The 21,665-nt window shown below is 40.3% G+C and overlaps 1 protein-coding gene across 4 annotated transcripts in view; it reads right to left on the bottom strand.

Moving 5' to 3' along the window:
* MET (MET proto-oncogene, receptor tyrosine kinase) overlaps positions 1-14,149 on the bottom strand; it is a 118,470-nt gene extending 104,321 nt beyond the window's left edge. For all 4 annotated transcript variants that reach the window (XM_024757796.1, XM_024757798.1, XM_024757799.1 and 1 more), the window contains exon 1: positions 13,932-14,149. The gene's annotated coding sequence lies outside the window, so the exon portion shown is untranslated. The remainder of the gene's footprint in view (positions 1-13,931) is intronic.
* Positions 14,150-21,665: the final 7,516 nt, after the last annotated feature.

The raw sequence follows: 21,665 nt of genomic DNA on the forward strand, positions 1-21,665 counted from the left end.
GAAACCATAACCAAGACGAAAAGACAACCCTCAGAATGGGAGAAAACATTTGCAAATGAAGCAACTGACAAAGGATTAATCTCCAAAATGTACAAGCAGCTCATGTAGCTCAATATCAAAACAACAAACAACCCAATCCAAAAATGGGCAGAAGACCTAAATAGACATTTCTCCAAAGATATACAGATTGGCAACAAACACAGGAAAGAATACTCAACATCATTAATCATTAGAGAAATGCAAATCAAAACTACAATTAGATATCATCTCATACCAGTCAGAATGGCCATCATCAAAAAATCTACAAACAATAAATGCTGGAGAGGGTGTGGAGAAAAGGAAACCCTCTTGCACTGTTGTTGGGAATGTAAATTGATACAGCCATATGGAGAACAGTATGGAGGTTCCTTAAAAATAGAACTACCATACGACCAGCAATCCCACTACTGGGCATATACCCTGAGAAAACCATAATTCAAAAAGAGTCATGTACCAAAATGTTCATTGCAGCTCTATTTACAATAGCCAGGACATGGAAGCAACATAAGTGTCCATCAACAGAGGAATGGATAAAGAAGATGTGGCAGATATATACAATGAAATATTACTCAGTCATAAAAAGAAACGAAATTGAGTTATTTGTAGTGAGGTGGGTGGACCTAGAGTCTGTCATACAGAGTGAAGTAGGTCAGAAAGAGAAAAACAAATACCATATACTAACACATATATATGGAATCTAAAAAAAAAGGTCATAAAGAACCTAGGGGCAAGACGGGCATAAAGATGCAGACCTACTAGAGAATGGACTTGAGGATACAGGGAGGGGAAGGGTAAGCTGAGACGAAGTGAGAGAGTGGCATGGACTTATATATACTACCAAATGTAAAGTAGATAGCTAGTGGGAAGCAGCCGCAAAGCACAGGGAGATCAGCTCGGTGCTTTGTGACCACCCAGAGGGGTGGGATATGAAGTGTGGGAGGGAGGGAGACGCAAGAGGGAACAGACATGGGGACATATGTATATGTAAAACTGATTCACTTTGTTATAAAGCAGACACCGAAACAACCTTGCAAAGCAATTATACTCCAATAAAGAAGTTAAAAAAGAAAAAAAAGAAAAACTGGGAAGTTGCCTTTTAAGTAAAGATTTGGAGGAAGAGAGGACTTAGCCCTCTAAATACAGCTCTGCCTGGTGTGTCTGAAGCACAGCAATGGGGCCAGTAAGCCTGGACCTCGGTGATTAGAAGATGAGATCAGAGAAGACAAAGAATCGGATCAGGCAGGGCCTTGTAGGCCACTGTGAGACCTTGGCCTTTATTGGAGTGAAATATGAAGCCACTGCAGAGTGTTGAGCAAGGGAATGATTATATTTGAATGGAATCACCTTGAGTGGGTGTGGGAGATTGCTGGTGGCAGGGGGCTGGGATAGGGCTAAAATGGAGAAGTGAGGCTGTTTGGGAGTTGGGAGGCTGCTGTTAATAGTGTAGGTAAACGATGGCAGTGGCCTAGGCCAAGAGGAAGGAATAAGTGATGAGAGGTGGCTGAATTCTGGTTATATTTTGAACGCAGCTAAAAGGATTTGCAGATGGATTTGGAGATGAGGTGTGTAAGGAAAAAAAGGAGTCAAGAATATGCCAAGGATTTTGGCTTTTGTAACAGGGAGAATGGTTCTGCCAGTTACAAAGGAACTGGAGGGTGGAGCAAGTTTGGCAGAGATGTGTGAAGATCAGTAGTTTTGTTCATGTTTGGCATACTTTTTAGACATCTAAATGGAGATGTTTAGTTTGCAGTTGGATATTTGAGCCCTGGAGTTTAAATTAGGAAGTTGTCTGCATATCAATGGTATGAAAGCCATGAGACTGGATGAAACCACCAAGGAAAGGAGTGTAGGGAATGAAGAGAGGAGAACCGCATGCTAGGGCTCACTGATGCCACCAGGCTGGGGAGAGCAGGGTGACCAAGAAGGAGCAGTTGGGTATACCGTCTGGCACCTCCGTCTACTCCCATGAAACTTGTTCTCCCATTCCATATCCTACCTTGGTGCCGAACATTTCCCACATTTCCAAGACATCATGCTTGACTCCCACCTACAGGTCTTTTAAATATGTCCACCTGCATCCATCCCCAGGGCAGTATCACTTCTTACCTGGATTATTACAACAGCTTCCTACCTGGTCTTCCCTCTCCATTCTTGTCCCTGACCATCCATTCCCCAACGTAACAGAGATACCTTTTTAAAAAGACAATCTGATTATGTTATTTTTATGTTTAAAAACAGTTCAACTCCTTAGCACAGCTTAAAAGCCATGCATGATTTGGCTTCTGCCTAATTCTCCAGCCTTGCCACTTGCCATCTCCTCCCTAGAAATCTAGGCTCCAGCCACCCTGTCCTTCTTTGAGTTGTTGAAGCAAGCCATGTGTTCTTCCACTCTGGGTTTCAGCACATAGATCCCTCTTCATGGAACACCTCTGCCCTCACCTTCACCTGGTTAACTCTTACTCTCTCTTCAAGTCTCATCTTAGGGAACATTTCTTCTAGGAAGCCTTCTCCAATGCTTCTCTTGCCCTCTAGGAAGGGTTTAGGAACTCTCCCATGTGCTCATACATCAAACCTGCCTCCGCCTTATCTAGACTTTATAATGTTGTGTTGTAATTTACTTATTCATATTTCCCATTAGACTATAAGCTCCATATTTAGCCCCTGGCATACTGCCATTACATGGCACTTGGTAAGAATTTGTTGAAGAATAGATAATGGAATGAATTAACACATGAAAGAATGATCCTGAATAAAAACTCTGGCAGTATGGATATAACAGAAAGAAAGGACTAGATTAGAAATTTATGTGACAATGATGCAACATCAATACTGACCATTGAGGAGACTGAGAAATCAAAGATGGCTAAAAAATGTCTACCTTGGGTGTAATGAACAAAAGTAAGGAAAGTAGGCAGAGAAGAGTTTTGGGCAAAAATAATAGTTCAGTTAATAACTGAGTGTCTGTTGGTCATTCAAGTGGCAGTGTCTTTAAGGTGACTAACAACATGGGCACAGTGGTTTAGAGAGAAGAGGGAGTTAGAGATAGCAATTGGTGAACCATTGGTCCATTGGTGTATTTGAAGTCATGGAGGTAAATGAGATCACCCATGGGCATGTTCAGTAAGAGAAAGGAGGGATTCAGATGGAACCCTAAGGACCAGAATCTAAACTTTATATCTAAAGGCTGAAGGAAAGGTTTGAGTGGTATTTCAGAAGCTTGAGAAATTTCAAGAAAGGAAAAGCAAGATGTATAGTGTCAAATCTCATAGAGGGGTCAAGTGGGATAACAGAAGTGTCTGTCAGATTTGGCAATGAGGTTTCCAGTGATTAGAGTGAGGATATTTTCTTGGGAGTGGGGAAGGGACTGCTTGAGTTGAATAGGTTAAAGAATGAATGATAGTAGAAAAAATGAGATAGTGATTTTCAAGAATTCTTTATTTAAAGGATAAGGCAGAAATAGGAGTGAATACTTAAGGTAACTGTATATTAAGGATCTTCTCAGGGTGTGTGTTTCTTTCTAGAAGCAGCAAGTTGAGTAAGGGCTGAATGAAAAAAGGCGATGGAGATTTTAAAGATGAGAGGGATTGGTAGGGAAGGTGGGATAGATGGAGCAAGGTGTTGGAAGATGTGGGGAAGAATGGGATCAAAACCATAGGCTGAAAAGACCATTTCATCATTTGACAGAGAAGCAAAGAAGTAATAACGGGTGACATAGAAACTATTCAGGCTTCTGTTTGCTCTCTAAACTATGAGGGAAGATACTATACTGAGAAGAAGGGGAGCCAGTGAGATTCAAGAGCTTGAGGGAATAGTGGAAGTTTGTAATCATTGTGGTGGGAAAGGGTAAAAATGAGACTAGAGACAAGTAAACAGATTTGCTGGTAAGAGAAGCAGGTGCTATGAATTGGCCAAAATGGGCAATGACCAAAACAAGAATAAAGTTCTCTTGAGATAATACTTATCCTAATGCACAATGCTCATTTTCATTGAGTATCTAAACAGTCAGCATGGCAGATTTGGGGATTAAATGGTCCCATAATCATAACCTCTGTAGTGAATTCTTTGTAATGTTTATTAATTCATCAGATCTATGAACGTTTATTAAGAGGAAATGCCAGCATTTGATTATTTTTATTTCAAAACCATTATTATTGAAATCTGTAAGGAATAGAAAAACATATTGAAAAGAAAATAGAAAAACAGGGAAAAGAAAAACATATTGAAACAGATACTCTGTTCTCTTTTCAGTAAGACCAACAGTCTAAAGATGTTAAAGAAATGAATCAGATATAATAATTATCTAAGTCTGAAAATTAAAACCCATTTAGGAATTGTGAGGGAGAGTTGATCCTAAATACAAGTCTTGTTATTCATTTAGATTCTTTAATAACATTTGGAAAGCAATTAATCAAGTTATGACATAGATTCAAGAGCTGTCACCTTTCATTGTCATTAATGAAACTGGGGATTTATCTGCACTTTTCTGGTGATTTAAAGAACAACTTTTTGGTAAGCTATTTGAAGACTATAAGAATGTTTAAAGTCATTGGACCTTGACGTACAAATTTCAATGAACAATCCATATGTGTGTTAGTGAGACTGAAATAAAATTTAGAAGTATCTTAATTTTGACATGACAGAAAGTGAATTTTAAAAAGTCCAAAATGCATATTCATTTCTGTTAGGAGAAAGCTTTCTTCTGTCAACAACCTTTGCTTTGATTGCTTCTTTATATAATTCAATAGAACTTAAAATATTTTACTGTACACTTTTACTCTCAGTTAAAAAAAAAACAGCTGGGGTAATATTTTAGGTCCCAAGTTTCACACAGGCCCTGAATGATTCTATTTGTCTGCTGTCTTTATCTTAACTAGAGAGTGGTCAGGCCACGAGCTCACTTTGGACAGTGTGCCCTTCAGCAGGAGCTGGAGGGATTCTGCCTGAATGTGAGGCCAGAATCAGATGACAGCTGCTCACCTAAGACTCTCAGAGTAGCAAAAAGACAGGAAGTGAAGGCAGGCCCTGATATAAGCTTTCCTTAACTCTTTAGACTACTGTATAAGTTTAGAACATGAGAAGTACAATTCTTACGCACACAAAAGCATGAACTCTGTACAATCAAGACCCAAAGAAATGGTCTCAAGATAATATCCCCAAGAAAAGCTAATATACATACACTGCAGATGATATCCCAATGGAAAATAATTATTGATATTGTTTTAAGGGCCATAACTTTTGATCCCAACAGTAACAAATGGATTATAATGCCCTGATATGCTAGAAAATTTTAGTCATGAAAATGGTATAAAACATTTGTAAGCTGGGTTTTTCTTTTTTTGCGGTACGCAGGCCTCTCACTGCTGTGGCCTCTCCCGTTGCGGAGCCCACCCAGGCTCCGGACACGCAGTCCCAGGGGCCACGGCCCACGGGCCCAGCCGCTCCGCGGCATGTGGGATCCTCCCGGACCGGGGCACGAACCCACGTCCCCTGCATCGGCAGGCGGACTCTCAACCACTGCGCCACCAGGGAAGCCCTGGGGTTTTCTTTTAATACTGTGATTCCTTCTGAGAACACAGAATTTCATTTACAGTGTTTTTGAGTAGCTAAAAGAGTACATAGGACATGCCTCTGACACTCAGAATAGAAGTCCCTCTTTTTCTGCTACATATTCCTGCTATTCTTACTGGTAGCTAAGGGTAGGATAGACTAAGAGGACTGATTTAGAAATGGGTAGATGATAGCCTAGTTCCTCTCAGAATCAAACCACCTGTGACAGAGTTGGAGGAGGCTTCGACTTTGCTTATCATGTGCCTACCATTTTCCTGTGAGCTTCCCTTGACTCCCCACTCAGTTTTGACCAACCTTTTTCCTATTTGGAAGGTGGCAGCCTGATTCCTAATGGGACACTCTCTTCATGACTTGCAATGCACCCAAATCCATGACCCTTAAGCGTATCCACCCACCTCTCCATTCCTTTAACCTTGCTGACCCATTACCCTGGCAAAACCTGCAGGTCTTCTCCTTCATTATCTACTTCCTATACTTGTAGCATGAGAGTTATCAGAAAAATGTCTTAAATTGAATTACATTTTTCCAAATGTACAAATACATTGGAATACTCTGTACATTTTCCAAATGTACAGAGGCATTTGACTGCTCATTTATCAAGCTGTGAGACCTTTTAATTAGAGTTTAAAAAATTCTCTAAATGTAAATGTGTACAAACACATGGATATATAATTATTACTGATGGTTTGGTCAACCACTGAAATTGAAATTAAGCATGTGAAAACTACATAAATAAGTTACTCCTTATACAGTGCTATCTACAATTAAATTTCAAAACAAGTTTTAATGATAGTATATGTATTCAGCAGCAAACTTTCAGATTCACCTAAGAAAACCTCCATTTCAAGACCGTAATAGCACAATTTTCCTTTTTGTTCCCACCAACATATAAAAAATTAAAAAATTCTGGCACCTCAGTGTCATAAAGAAACAACACACTTTTGATCAGGAAAGGTTTTCTGGGGACAAAATGTGATGAGTTGTTAGAAATTCACAACATGATATCAAGGAAAATGTCAATGACCATGCCTTCTATGCCTTCTAAATACTACTTTCTTTCTTTTAGAGAGGAGTGGCTGTCTCCATAGCCTTCAGTACTCTAATCATGTGGATTTCAATTGCACTTAAAGCTACATATTTATTCCAAGTCTATATGGGAAGTCTAGTTACCATAAAATACACACTCACAAACAGGAAATCTAACTACAGTAAGAAGGTGTTTTTTTCCCCCACACAATAGAGTTCAAAGATGTGTCATCTATGTAATTTGGAGCAAAACCCAACACCACTATTATTGTTGAGTACCCCTCTCTCCCCTCCTATATTATGGCAACTTATGATTATATCATTATGTTTTCCAAGCCTGTTTGAACTTGCTGCTCTTGCTTATAGATACAAATGACCTGCCCTTTTCTGTGCAAAGCTTTCAATCAGTAAGCATGTCAAGGTGGGAGGAAGGATGGCAGGAACAGTAAAAGGGAAAAAAAAATCAATTTTCAGAAAGCATATGGTAACAACTGAATATTTAATCAAATTAGCCTAGAAATTCCTTCCTATTTTCAGCACTCTTTGCAAGGCTGTTGTGTCATGGTACAGAATGAATTTCAATAAATGTCATATATTTAGTTAGATGGCTTATTTTTAAAATTTGTTGAACCAGGTCACTGACTCAGAATAGATCTCATTCCAAGACATGACAGATGGATACTGATACTGAATAAAAAGATTGACATCAGCTGGAAGGTTCTGGGCAGAAGAAGTCATTAATTTAACATTTAACAAAATATTTACTGAGTACCTACTGTGTGCCAGGATAAAATGATAAACATTTGGACTTTATATTATAATAGAAAGAGGAGTTGTTCCAAAATAATTTCCTTGGGGTTAATAAGGATTACAATGGAATACCAATAGTGAGCAAGGTCCTTAAAAGTACTTACATTTTTCACATTGCATCAGAAAAATGCATTAGTACTCATTCAAACATCCGTTTTGTTATGGTTGCAGGATTTTAGACCTAACTCAGATTTTTGAAGATGCTGTTTACTAACCCTTAACAAAAACCAACTTCCTATTTTTCTGGAACAAAAGGGGCCTTACATGGTTTCAAAGATTTCTTAGACATCAAAGAGCTTAGAGAGACATACAGTTTATGGGTAATGATTTAGGATTTAGTGAATCAAAAACACATGGATTAAATTTCCTTTAAAAGACCCCTAGGTTTAAATTTTAAGAGGTAAAATGTTGGTCTAAACACACATTAGTCCCCAAAAAGCCAAAATTTATTTTTAAAGATAGTTTGAGCTGTCTTATGGACCTAAAACTTGGCTGGGTTTTACTTTCCCACATGATTAGGCCTCAAAGGAGACAACCTGCCTTCTGCTCAACAAATTTACTCCACCTCTCTCATTTGTGAAGACTACATTACTTCAAAGGTCTCTAGCTCTGAATGCTCTTTTTGATATTTTCAATAAAATATTAAAAACCAGAAACAATCCATGGTCTTATCGAACAACTGGAGTACATTTTAATTCCTCCAAGTCAATTATGTATTTTTTTTACATACAACTTTAAAATTGGACCTGAGATTCTAGGTGCTAGGTTCAGATTTCCAGCTATCAGAGAACAAGAGATAATGTGAAAACAGGAAAAGGCCACTGATCTTAATATGTGCACTGTTTCATGACATATTATTATATTTGCATTTAAAATAGTAGGAAGAAATACAGTACATGATCTTCCGTTCTAACACAATGGCTTTCCGGAAGGCCGCTAGCCTGGGTATTTCACCGAGTTTTCAGGATTAAAGGAAACAAGTTAGTGCACAACCTGTGAGCTTTTATTCCTTTGGAAAAATAGACTGCAACACTGATCTAATGGCTTTTAAAGGGTACTCAAAACCAACACAGTGCACGTTTTGAATTTCAGTGGTGGAGGAATAACAACTGGTGAAGTCCAGGCAGGTCTTAAAAATCAAAACAAAACAGAGAAAGCACCAGCATTCTAAACAGAGAGTTTATTCTGAATGAGAACCTGGAAATGAAATAGGAAATCTACATATAAAGTTATGATCAATTTAGATTTCAGGAAATTATTGCTGCAGTTTAAGAATGAAATGACATTACTCTTATAGTTTAGAAATATACATAGTTTGATAGAAAGTATGTGGGTTGATGGGTTTAGGAAAATAAGTATGTGCCGAAAGATGATGAATTAGAAAATATCTTTTTTTTTTTAGTAGCTAATTTTCCAGTGAGGAAAAAAGGCTGAGAACTCTAAAAGATAAAATACTTTTCAGAAGCAGTCCTGGGGCTTTTTGGCTGTGCATGCTGCTGAATTAAACAGCACCTGCGGGTGAAACAGGGGACCACTTGGCAGGTATAGTTGTGGCCAAGACTGTAAATCTGGCCTGCAAACATTTTGTCTCTCTAGCTCAAACAATTTTAAAGATGCTGAGTCAACATGTTAAAATTGAGAGATTTCTAGCCTCTGAAAAGCTGAAAGACACCACCACATGGGCCCGTGCCACTCACTAAGCCTCACGGCAACTCTGATGATGCCAAGCAGTGGCTGCTCCCCCTTAGGTAGGACTTTTTCTGAGCAGGTTTTTGGTCCCAGTTTTTGGTTAGTTTTACTCATTTAGGTTACCTGTTTGCAAATCTTCATACAGGATATAGACAAGGCATAGGGGGAAGAAAGAAAAGAAGATGAAAATCCAACACAGTGGTTTAACACTGGAAAGGGAAAAGGAAGGAGAGACAGAGAAGGCAAGAAAGAAGTACACAGCAGACAGAAGCTGTAAACCATCAGCAATTGCCTCCTCTGCTGTCTCCAGATTTATACTATGAAAGGGATCTGTGACAAAGCTATGGGTATGTCTCAACAAATTCCACTGGGTCAGGGTCATTGTGTAGAAAATAAGAAGGAAAATTGTCTGAATGGAGCAATTTCCCTGATCAAGGATGGGGTGTGGGGATGGGACCAGGTAAATGCAAGAAAATACCATGGTTCTTTTCTTTCATTGCCCTCAAACCAAGGGATGTGGGCCTCTCCTTCATCTTCACCTTAGAGACTGTAATGAAGTATGGCAGGCACGGTCCAGGTACTTCCCATAAAAGACCAGGGACTCCACGTACAGTTGTGCAGGCTGTGCATTGCACAATTCCAGAGATAAAATATGAGAATGACACTCCTAAGGAATGCGAAGGAGAAGCTCTGCCTTATTCTTTCATCTCCTTCAGGTTCTAGCTCAAAGGCCACCTTTGAATTAAGGCCTTCTCTGACCCCACTACTGAATTTTTCAGTCACCAGCCCATTATTCCCTCTTAGCCTTGACAGTCCCTACTCCTCTTTCCACTTTATGCTTCCTTATAGCTCTCATTACTTCACATACATCTTGTTTATGTGTTTTTATTTACTGTTTGCCTTCCTCATTATAGAACAGAGCATCATAAGGCCAGAGACTTTTGTCTGTTTTATTCTCTGCTGCATTGCCAGAGTCTAGAATCATGCCTAGTAGATGCATAACAAATTATCCTGAATGCCTAAATACTTAGTCACATTCTTAGAGTACAGGAACCTGGCTTTCACTAGAACCTGTGATTCTCTGACCATTTTTCATAATTGCTTGGGCCAGATTTCCTAATAATCCTTTGTTATATTAGAATAAATACATTTCAAATCCTACGGACCATTATATAATCTATATGGCTCATAAACTTTTATATAATTTCTATTTGCCCTATAGCTACATAATTTATCATAGAAATTTAAAACAACAGGAGTAACCTGTATAAACATACTTGCACAAATTTATACAATCACAGGAGAAACATGTATACTTGGGTATGCAATTAGCCAGTTCACTTTTATTTTTTAATTTCACTGTGCTCACACCTCCTGTTACAAATGCCACACGACTGATTTTTCTCTCAATTATATTTTACAGCTTATAAAAACACATTCTTCATTTTGTCCCTTGAAAAGCAAAGTAGTCAGATTTTACTGGATGTTTTTATTGAAACAAATCCCAAGGGGAATATACTAAACTGTTAAACACAGTTGAAGAGATATCTGAGAATGTGCTTTCTGATAGAAGGGTAGATTACAAAATTACTCACAGCTCTTAATCTGATAATAGGAGAATGCCCCACACATATGAATGGAGCTTTTTCTTGGTATGCTTTACTACAAAAAGAGAAAGGGAGAAAAAGAGAACTGGAGAAAGAGAAGGTGAGAAAAACTCCGGAGACTAGAAATGTTACAGTCATCATTTATCACTAACCTAAGGATCCCAATGTACGCCTCAGTGCAAAATGCTTCAAAGAGTTAAACTTCCTTGATGGCTGGGCAGAGGCTGTGGTGCTGTTGAGACAGCATGGGGGCTAGACTCATGCACAGGTTCCCTGTCTATAACATGGGGAGGTTAAGATAGTGAAACCAGCCTTGCCTATTCTGTAAGGTTGTTGCAGTATCAGAAAGATGATATACTCAGAAGCAGCTTCAAAATTTTAAGAGTTAAGTTCCAATCTTTTGATTTAAAAAAAATTTCTATTATTTAATAGCAAGTGGGATGGTTTCCAAGGCTGTCACTCTTTTGTAACAATTACGGACCTTGATTCCATTCTGCACGAGATTTATTTATCTGAATATCTAATTCTTCAAAGGCAGATATTTCACTTCTTCCTTTCTAAAAATGTTCCTCTAGTACCAGACACATATGATGTTTAACCTACAGTTCTTAGCTATTTTTGCTGAAGCAAATGTGGGCCTGGCAGCAACTCTGTTAAGAACAGGGAATCAAAGTGATCCTGAATTGACATTAGTTACTATATCTATCGTTTATTAGTAAGAGGTGACTATTTGTTTTGCACTGAGCAAAGCCCATGAAGAAACTCTGCCCTGAGGGCTCAGAGTCAAAGACACCAGTTTCAACATACACCAGTGAGGTAAACTCCCTGGCACTTGAGTTTCTGCATATTTTCTCCCCTTAAGGTTGCACAATTAGGAAATTCAGTATCCCATGAACATAGCAGCTCAAGAAAAATATTGGGGATGATGGGAAAGGAAAGCGTAGATGATTCTGGTAAGACTAATGACAGTGAAGAAAACATGAAATTAGAGGGAAGAAATGGGGGCACAGAAAGCTTGGAAGCAGCTCTGACCAAACCAAGGGGAAGAGATGAGGGGGAAGAGGGCAGAGAGATGGGAGGTGCTCTGAATTTGTAGGGAACTGTTACTCAACATGGGTGTGTCACTATAGGCACTAGTGCAGCCACTTAGAGAAAGGTGTGTGTCCTGAGAGAATGTTAGCCCTTTTGAATTATTCACTTTGTTTTGAGATGACCACATTTGAGAAAAAGTTTATTTGAGGCTATCATATAGATGTGCAAAAGGAAAATCAAACTAATGCTCTTTTGGACTATTTATTTTCTTTTTTAACCAACAGCTAAGGAAATTGATTTTTGAAATGTATTTCTTAGTCTAATTCTCCTTGGAACAAATTTTAAAGAACTTCAAGATTATAGTGGGTCATAGTCTTAAAAGGAATTTATAAGATAAGGGTTTTTCTGCTGCTTAGAAAAGTGTCATTTTTCTTTTATCATAGGTTTAAAAGTCATGAAAATATTAGTTACGAACTTTTATACTAACTGGCTATGGTTAATTTTATACATCTTTATCATTCAGATAAACCTCAACCACTAATTCTGAAGTCATGGAAAGTACATCTAATGTAAACCTCTACTGTGATGTATTAAGAATAAAGCAATCTTTGAAAAACCAGTAGTCAACAGATCATCTTCTAAATGCCATAAATTGCATTATGTTAAAATCAAAATATATTTAGGTTAATAACTACAGGTTTATGCACTGTTAAGTTTGAAACCTGAACAGAACTTTTAAAACACCAGTAAATTTTATAGGCAATCAGCCACATTTTTGGTACTACAAAAATTTCTTATGAGTGACGTAAATTTTACTTGTATTATTCAACAACTCAAAAATAATGAACAGTCTACAATTGGAATCAAAGCACCTCACTTTCTGTTCCATTATGGAAGTTTACATGTTAAAACAAAGCCCAATAAGCTTGGAGCTAGAAAGAAAAACTATGTACCTGTAAATAATCCAAGCACCACTTACAGTTTACATAAAAGCACAATTTATGTCCTAGAGGCACAGAGAAACATGATGTACATCATTTTCAGATCATCTTCATGCAGAAAAAATTCATTAGTCAGCTATAATGGTTTAGCTGTAAAGGAAAATGTTTTTCTGAATCCATTTGCATGGCAATGTGCATGTGTCTGCCTGATGGAAATGACAAAATAAACCTCCACCCAACTCTACAAAATGTGAACAGTGTTCTTAAAATTCAGGAGAGGGTCCAGATAGTCTATATTCTCTCCAACGTCAGTTTTTACAATGCTCTCATATTCACCGACCGTCTTAACTTGGCAATTAAAGTATCCTGATTATTTTGCCTAAGAGAGTTGACAATATTTCATTCTGCCCCAGGACTCCTTTGCACATAAAACTGTGATAAGGTAAAACACACTGGGCAGAATTATTCATGCATGAGCCACAGGAACTCTCTCCAACTGCCAAATTAGTAAATGGCTCTTTTAAAACATAAAAGGTATGAAATGGGAAACCGTACTTTGGAGTAAATTCTGCATTGTAGATAGTCTGTGAAAATCCTTTCGTTCGCGCTTTAATTATTGGGTCAGTAACAGTCGTGGCCAGATTGCCCGACCTCTGGTTATAATCTATTTCACCTAATAAGACAGATGTCCTCCACAGAGCCCCAGCAGAGAGATAAGGTAAGATTGAAAACGATAGGTCACAACAAGCCCTGTGTATTTGCCAGAAATTAAGAATTCAGACCCTCACAGAAACACCTGCCCCTTGGAAGGGGCCCCACGTAATACAGATATAAAGCAAGGATGGGAACAAGGAAACTGCTGGCTCGAAGCTTGCTGGCCACATCACCCTCCGTCAGGGTGACCGGATCACTTTTGAGTCAGATCACAGCCTTGAAACTTGCTGGGCCGTAACAGTCATACACCATCGCCCACCCCTGCACCCCTCTCCTGAGTCACACAGGTGGCTGTCAGAAGCAACCCCCTAAAACGAAAAGCCCCATTCTAGTTTGGACCTCGCCCCTGGGGCCACAGCTCTTTAGTTTCTGAAGCCCCTAAACTCTCGCCCACCTCCTGGGTCTTGCCCTCTGGAACAGCAGTCAGGTCTCTTAGGGGAACAAAGAGCAGAAGGGCAGGGGCGAAAGACGGGGTGCAGGATACGAAAGGGGCTGTAGTTTTTACCTTGCGTCGCCCAGGAGCCGGCGGAGGAGACGTCAACTGGGCAGGGATCAACCGCGTAGGGACCACCCGCGCGCTCCGCGCCTCCCTGCCTCTTCTCAGCAAGTCAGCTGTCGCCCCGCATCTGGCTCGCGCCCTCCGCTGGGCTTCGCATCTGGTCACAAAGCGCTGTGGGCGCCGGCGGCGGCGAGAGCCTCCGGGTCACCTGTGGCCGGGCCCAGCCGAACGCCCCGTCCTCCCGCCGGCCGCGCTCCCTCCGCCCCTTCCCACCCGCGTTCCCTCCGCCCCTTCCCACCCGCGCTCTGCCCGGGCCGTGACTCAGCCAGGCATCGGCGCGCGCGGCCCGCGGCGGCCCGGGCGCGTCCAGCCGGGAGGAACGGCCAGGAGACCCGACTCGTGCTCTCGTCCGCCCGCCCCTGCACGTGTCCGTCTGTCTCGTGCCCTGTCCGTCCACCTCGTCCACTGGTCCAAGGACAGCTGAGGTGGGGACTGGCAACAACACCCTGAGGGGGAAATCGGCCCCCGCCCTTCCTGCCGCCCGCGCGCCGCGCCGGGCCCCGCGGGGGTCGCGTTTCCTCCGCCCCTCCCCCGCCCACAAGGTGAAACTTTCTAGGTGGAGTAGAAGTTTTCTCGCCCTGGCCGCGCGCACTCTCCTCCCCACCAGCTCGGGCAGTTTGAACTTAGCACAGCGGGAGATAAGCGGGACCGAGTCTCCCCCTCCTGGTGCCCGTGCAGCTAGCGGCCCTGGCGCACCGAGAGTACTAGGCGCGCACACGGCGCCCCTCCCCCCCCGCTGGCGCGCTGCCGGCGCGAAAAGCGCGAGGCTCTGCTGTGAGGACCCTCTCCCGCGTCTCGTCTCGGTTAGCAGCCGGGTGCTGACGCGGGGACGCGGAGATTTGGGCACCACACAAACAAGGAATTCATTGTCAGGGATGGAGGTAGGAGTGGATGGACGAATTGTCCCAATGATTTAATTATGCAGCGATTATCCCCGACTGTAATAGCTGAGATTTCTGGAAGGAGAAACAACATAGGAGTTTAACCCTGAGGAAACTTGCTGTTTTAACTTTTCCCCCCCTCCCCCGTTCATAGCAGGAAACAGGCTGATTAAATAACAAACAGCAGTGAGGAAGCACAACTGCACAAAAGTTTAATTCTTGAATGTTGAAATCTTATGATATTAAAAAAGGTTGGGGGTTTGGTGGATTAATGTGTGTTAGGGTAGCTTTTAATATCTCACGTGTCTGAGTATAAAAATTGGCATTAACCTTCAAGAGGAAATAAAACGCAGGTAGCAAGCTCACAGGAACAGCCTCTCCTGTGAGGACTTAGCAGCTCTCCTTTCCTACTCTCTCAAGGGCTGGTCAGATAATGGCGGCTCTTAGTGAGAGTCAAGGGGCGAAACAACATTTACTATGTGGATTCGGGAATGACCACAGAACGAAAAACAGAAAGTATAGTTAGGATAGTTACCGTTTTCCTGAGAGCTTCTTATCTGCCATGAACTACACAGAGCGCTATCAAACCTCAAAAGTGATTACCTCATAAGTCCCCAGTTTTGTGGAAAAAGAAAGTTTTCGTTACATAATACTAGAGCCCTGCATGGATCCATTTGCAGATGAGGAAACTGAGTGCCTAAGAGTTCCTAAGAGGGTTACACAACTGGTTAGTAAAAGAGGAGTGATTAGAACCCAGCTATCAAATCCCAGCCAGGTGTTCTTCACACTGTGCCAAGAGGCTACAGGCTGACAAGTTTGCATAAACAACCCAGTCCTACTGAAGACTTCGTCATATCACCTGACACAATTTAACAAGGACTACTTCACATTAAAACGCAAATTTACTGGTTGAAGGGCACTGGTCCTATTTATGGACAGATCAGTTATATATTTGGGTTCAGGACCAACTTTAAATAAAAGGTGAATAAACTAATGAATTTAGACACACACACACACATACACACACACACACACACATACACACACACACACACACACACCCCTAGCCATAGCTGTCCAAATGAATTAGAGTGTTGTTTCTATTTTTTCTGTTTCCTGGTTTCCATAGCAATATGTTAACTGGATTTTTAGATTGCATTATGTAGTTGCTGTAACAGGTTTTCTGAGTTTGTGTGCTAAGATAAAAATATAAAAGAAAAAAATTACAATTAAAGTGGTAGACCCAGCAAAACCAATGCAAACTGGAAAATAAAATAGCTTATAAATCCACATAACCTATTCTGTATTTTCAGCCCTGAAGTTTCCTACTTTCTAGTTACTGACAAATTTCAATCCAGTTTTGAAACTGGATTAAAAATTGTCTTTTTGATTTATTAACCATAAATAAGGAGAAAACATTTAATAAAAATAACGTAACTAAGAATAACGTAACTAAAAAGTATCTGAGTGTGTGAAAATCAAATAGTTTTTACACACTACTAGATAGGTTTCCCTTTCAGGAAAAGGGTTAGAAGTATAATTTCACATGTTTGGTTTTGGATAGAAGCAGATACTTTAAAAAAGCAATAGGAATTCTACAATTCCATTTCGGTTTTGTGGCAAACTCTAATTGTTGCTGTTTAACTTTCCTTGGGTCCATGGCATGGGTGACACACTGTATGATGAAGCTCTGTTGGTATTTTCTGAAAGAAACCAAACCCTTGTGGCTGACGCTCTTGGCTGGCTAGGCCAGCACCTGTTCCTAACTAGATATTCCCTTGCTTCCCTCCACTCTTAGGGCTGGAAAGGAGAAATACTTGCTTTCCCAGACTCCTCTGCAGTCAGACATGGCCATGTAATGGCACTCTGGCAGTGAGATTAAGCTGAAGTCTGTTTTCTGATTAAAGGGATGTAATAAACTTGTGCCACTCCTTCCCACTTCTTGCTTTCTTGATTTTATGTATGATATCCGGCAGAGAGCTAGCTAGCTTGTGACCATGAGGAGAGAAGTTGGCTCTGACACTGCTGAGCTGTAGCACCAATGCCAGTAGACACCTGCTTCCAGATTTCTTGTTTTGTGGAAAAAATACTCATTCCAGACACTGTTAGGCAGGGTTTCTGTCACCTGGGGCCAGCAGCCTTCAAAGCTGATGTACCTCTCAAATGGGAAGCAAGACATCTCCAAGACTAAGTCTAGCACAGTAGTTAAGAGTGTGGGTTTTAGAACCAGACAGCCTGGATTTCAATCCCAGTTCTGCTGCTTGCTAGCTTTGTAACTATAGGTCAGTGGCTTAAAGTCTCTGTGCCATATCTGTAAAATGGGGAAAATAATAGTGTTATTGTGAGGATGAAATGAGAAGCTATAAGTGAAGCACATGAAATAGTGTCTGGTAAAATATAAGTGCTCAAAGGCATGAGTTATTATTTTCCATGTATTTGTGAATAACACATAGTGCTAAACTATAAAGAGGATCCCATCTCTTAACCCTGAGGTAGGCCTAATGGTAGCCATGGTCAAGAGGGAGAGGAACAGCTGCTCTAAACCTGCTCTAAACATGCCACATCCTTTCTGCTCTCCCTTCAACAGATAACAATTCGGATCTTTGATGGCACTCTTTAAGTTCATTCATATGGCACTGTTTTTGAAACAAAAATGAAAGCAACCTTCTTAGAACAGCAGCTTCTTGCTGGCAACCTGTGGAAGGCAGGGCCCACGGACATGCACAGGCCCATAGAATGCTTTTTAAAAGTTTGAGTTGTGTAGACAGAGGATACGTTCTGCAGTTTGCTGTTGTCTTCCCAGTGGTTTGCCATTGTCCTCCCATCTTCTCTTGTAATGCATCCAGCCTACCTCTGATCTTGAGGTCACTTTCTTAAGCGTTAGGATTTGTGTCCCCTCTCTTATTTATTCTTGGATTCTCTTTGCTCTCCTCCCTTCCCCAGCCCCAGTGCCCCTATTATTGTGCCTATGGAAAATGTGTCTCCAAAATGACAAGAAGAGTTCAGGTGATAGTTCCTCAGGTCACCTCTGTTGGCAAATATAGTTTGGGGATATAGGATTCCTCTTACCTTTTTAGAGATACATCATGCAAGTTAGAATATTGAAGATTCTGGAAATTCACATGGAAAAACAACAACAGAACAAAACAAAAACATGCTTTTTTTCCTCTTAACATCTTCAGTAGCAATTTTCTATAAAATTAGTTCAATAGGTAACGTATTTTGGGAAACCTTGCCTTAAAGAATGGATATACCAGCTACAAAGGGTTAGAAGAGGGCACTTTCAGTATGAACTACTTTTATGTTGATTTATATTGGTCTTTTGTTTGTGGCTGGGCTCTCTAAAAATAAAACATGCAATGTTAAGTTATCTAAAAATATAAGTAAGCATATTCAATATTGAGGACAAGTACAAGACTGCTAGGCTCTTGAAGTTACAAGTATCACGATTTTAATTGGAAGGTCTAGGAGACTGGAGGCAGAGAAATTGAAAATAAATTACCATCTCCAACAGGGTGCTACAATTTTGTTAGTGATTTGGTTCATTTTCACATCTGGCTTATTGCCTCTTTCCCCAAATCAGGCAAAGGTATAACATACTTCGCTCTCATTTATTAAATGTCTGCTATGTATCAGTCATGTCTTTGAGTTCTACTTAGGTCCTCATAACAAAAAACTCCAGCATGAATATTATCCTTCCCAGTTTATGTCCAGGGAAATGAAACTCAGAGAGATCATGTAACTTATCCAGGGTCACACAACGGGCCTAAGTCTGTCTCTTTCTAGAACTCTGCACTTCCCCTTGTAGCCATTATAAACTGTCCATGGTCCTGTGGTGAATGATGCAGTTCTTAACGTGGGGCAGGATAACTTAAGGCTTCCTTTAATTTTCCCTTCTTTTCCGTCCACAAAGTCAGCCACAACCTAAGACACGGCCACCCCTCTGCTTGACCCTCGGGGACTGGATGTTGCCATGCAGAATAAAGGTGCTGACACCACCTACATTGTTGGTCTATAAAACACTACACAGGTTGGAGCATGGGTCCTAGGCAGTCTGGATGGCCTACGTGGTGGACTTTGGGTGCATAGGACCAAGACCTCCCACTGTGAAAAGGAACAGGAATGCCCTCTCTCCAATGTCTCTGTTTTCACAACTCCTGAGCTCTCCTTTGGGGACCTGGGGAATGTGAGAAAGGGAAGCACCAGATGACAGAGAGCCAGGAGTCCTAAGAGAGGGCCTTTTGGAGAGTCTCTTTTCTTTTCAGAAGATGAGAAATAAAGACCAAAACTTGCAGAAAGTCCCAGAAGTCTGCCCTCATAATTCTTTCTATCAATACTTTCCTCCCTGAAACTGTATTAATTTTTTTTTTCTTTCTCTTTTTCTCTCCTTGCCTTTCTTCTCCTCTCCTCTCCTCTTCTTTTCTGTTTTTTACCTTGTGGTAAATTGGTAAAAGCATTTTGGGAAAGAAAACAGGAAAAAAATCTTTCATTTTTATACAGCATAGTACAGCATTATTTCCCAACTATCTTATCCATTTCATCTGTTAATCTAAATGGTTTGGCACTAATACAAATGGATTAACCCATCTTCTGAAATAATGCACTAAAAAAAGTGTTTCCTTCATTGATCAACTTTTCTTTATGACTAGCCCTTTACAAATGTGTACGTGTGTTTGTGTAATTACTGCAGTTCTAGGCTTTACCATTAACTTGATGAGGGCTTTGGTGCTTAACCCTTGTGGATCAGTTTCTTCAGCTATAAAAACAGTTCCAAAGTCTGATGAAAATGACTTAAAAAAATTAAGTATCAACTAAAATTTTACTGAAGCCAGTGAGTTTGGAGTGAATATAGCAAACAATTTACTAATTGTATTATATATAAGGGGACATTATATTAGAAAGAAAGTACTCCAGTGTGTGGTTCTTATTAACTACTGCCTTGTTCAAATATGATAAAATTCTTTTTTCCATTCCAATGACTGACTGATTTAATGACTCAGGGATAATATATTTAGTGAATCCAAAAGTAACTTTGGTGATTTAGAAAAGGCTACAATATTTAACAGTTTAAGCAGGAATATCTAGGTTTTAGTGACATTGAAAAATGATAGAATGTTTGAAAGGTTTAATTAGAGTCACTGTAACTATTACACATAACTAATAATGTATTCTGATGTATAACAAAGATGGTTCCAACACTTTTGCATTGGCCAGATTTATACCTTTTGTTTAACAACCTCAGAGTCTAAGCATAATTACTATTAGTGTATGTACGTGGAAGGAAAGGCACTAACTCTGGATTAACCTTGGTTTGCCAAAAAGAATTAAAAAAATGAGAGCACAGACAAATGGTGACAAGTCAGAGGTCATGTTCAGAAAGTCAGTGGTGATGCAAACTGCTTCAACCTTGCAGTTTTTTGGTCTATTATAAACATTCATGCCTTTACTTACTTTGAAAAACAAAATCCAACCAAACTGCCCCCAAAAGGCAATTGCAAGCTAACCTCTAGATAAAACAGTCAGAACTAATGAAATCATCTGCAAACATTCTGCTTGTGTTGAAGGAACTTTCAAGGAGTGTGTAACCTGAATTAGAAAAGACATCTTTTAAAGCTTTCCCTGAAGTGTCTGGGCCATCTGTTTTGGCCCAAGCTCCCCATGTTAGAGCTGTTATCAAGTACTGTTGGCTCTCCCATTGCTACTGTTAACAAATGGATTTGTCACCCCAAAGTTAAGAAAAACCAGATGTTTCCTTTGTTGTTCTATATTCCGATGGCAGGTCAAGAGGCTGTTTAAACAGCACCAGTGAAATTGAGATTTAGAAATTGAGATCTTATTAATCTGGTCAGTGAGGTCATATGATTTAGGGCTGTTTCAAGATTTAGACTGAATTTCAATATTTGGCCATCCACATATACTGGATTACTTCCAAATTAATTAGTTCTTTATAAATATAAACCTATATTTTATGGGAATCATAATTTGTATGGAAGCAGTTATAAATATGGAATAAAATATTTAAACATGTCAGGTTTTGTAATCCATCAACTAAATTTCTAACCAAATGTTTATTGAGCCCCTGCCATGTGCCAGGGAAGTGTTAGTGTCTGGGGCTACAAAGATGAATGAGATGTGGTCCTTAACACTGAGGGGCTCATAGTCTAGCACAGAAAACCGGCATGTAAATTAGCAGACCTGATACAATGTGGCAAGTGCTAAATACTGTTAGGCGAGCGTTATGGACTAACTGTGGGGATCAGGGGGAGGTGAGGAAACATGGAAGACGCTGCAAGGGAGGCCACATTTGAGCCACATGTGAAAGGATGAGCAGGAGTTTGCCTGGTGACTGTATTTACAGGGTGATGGAGGTGAGGAAGTGAATCCTTAGCAGAGGGAGCAGGCACACAGGCTTAAAATAATTATATATTCAGCATTCTGCAAGTAGTTCAGAATAGTTGCGAGCACAGTGTGTTTGGGACAAGGGCAGGAAATGAGGCTAAATAAATAGGTGAGGATCAGAATATGAGGCGTCTTATATACCACACCAAGAAAGAAAATCTGTATGGTAGGTGATAAGGAGCCACTAAAATATTTTAAGTAAAATAATTAGAATTTTACGTTTTAGACAGGTCACTCTGGCTTAATGGAGGGTTTGGAGCAGGGTGAGTTGAAGGCAGGGTGGCAAGAGGGAAAACTGTTTCTTTAATGCAGGGGAGCAATGATGTAAGTATGATGTCAGGCAGAGACTCTTGGGTGCAGGACAGAGAGGAAGGTTTGATAGATGCCTTGGGTGTGGGAC

The sequence above is a fragment of the Neophocaena asiaeorientalis genome, unplaced genomic scaffold (assembly GCF_003031525.2).
Source record: "Neophocaena asiaeorientalis asiaeorientalis breed wild unplaced genomic scaffold, Neophocaena_asiaeorientalis_V1.1 scaffold116, whole genome shotgun sequence".
Classification (NCBI taxonomy): domain Eukaryota; kingdom Metazoa; phylum Chordata; class Mammalia; order Artiodactyla; family Phocoenidae; genus Neophocaena; species Neophocaena asiaeorientalis.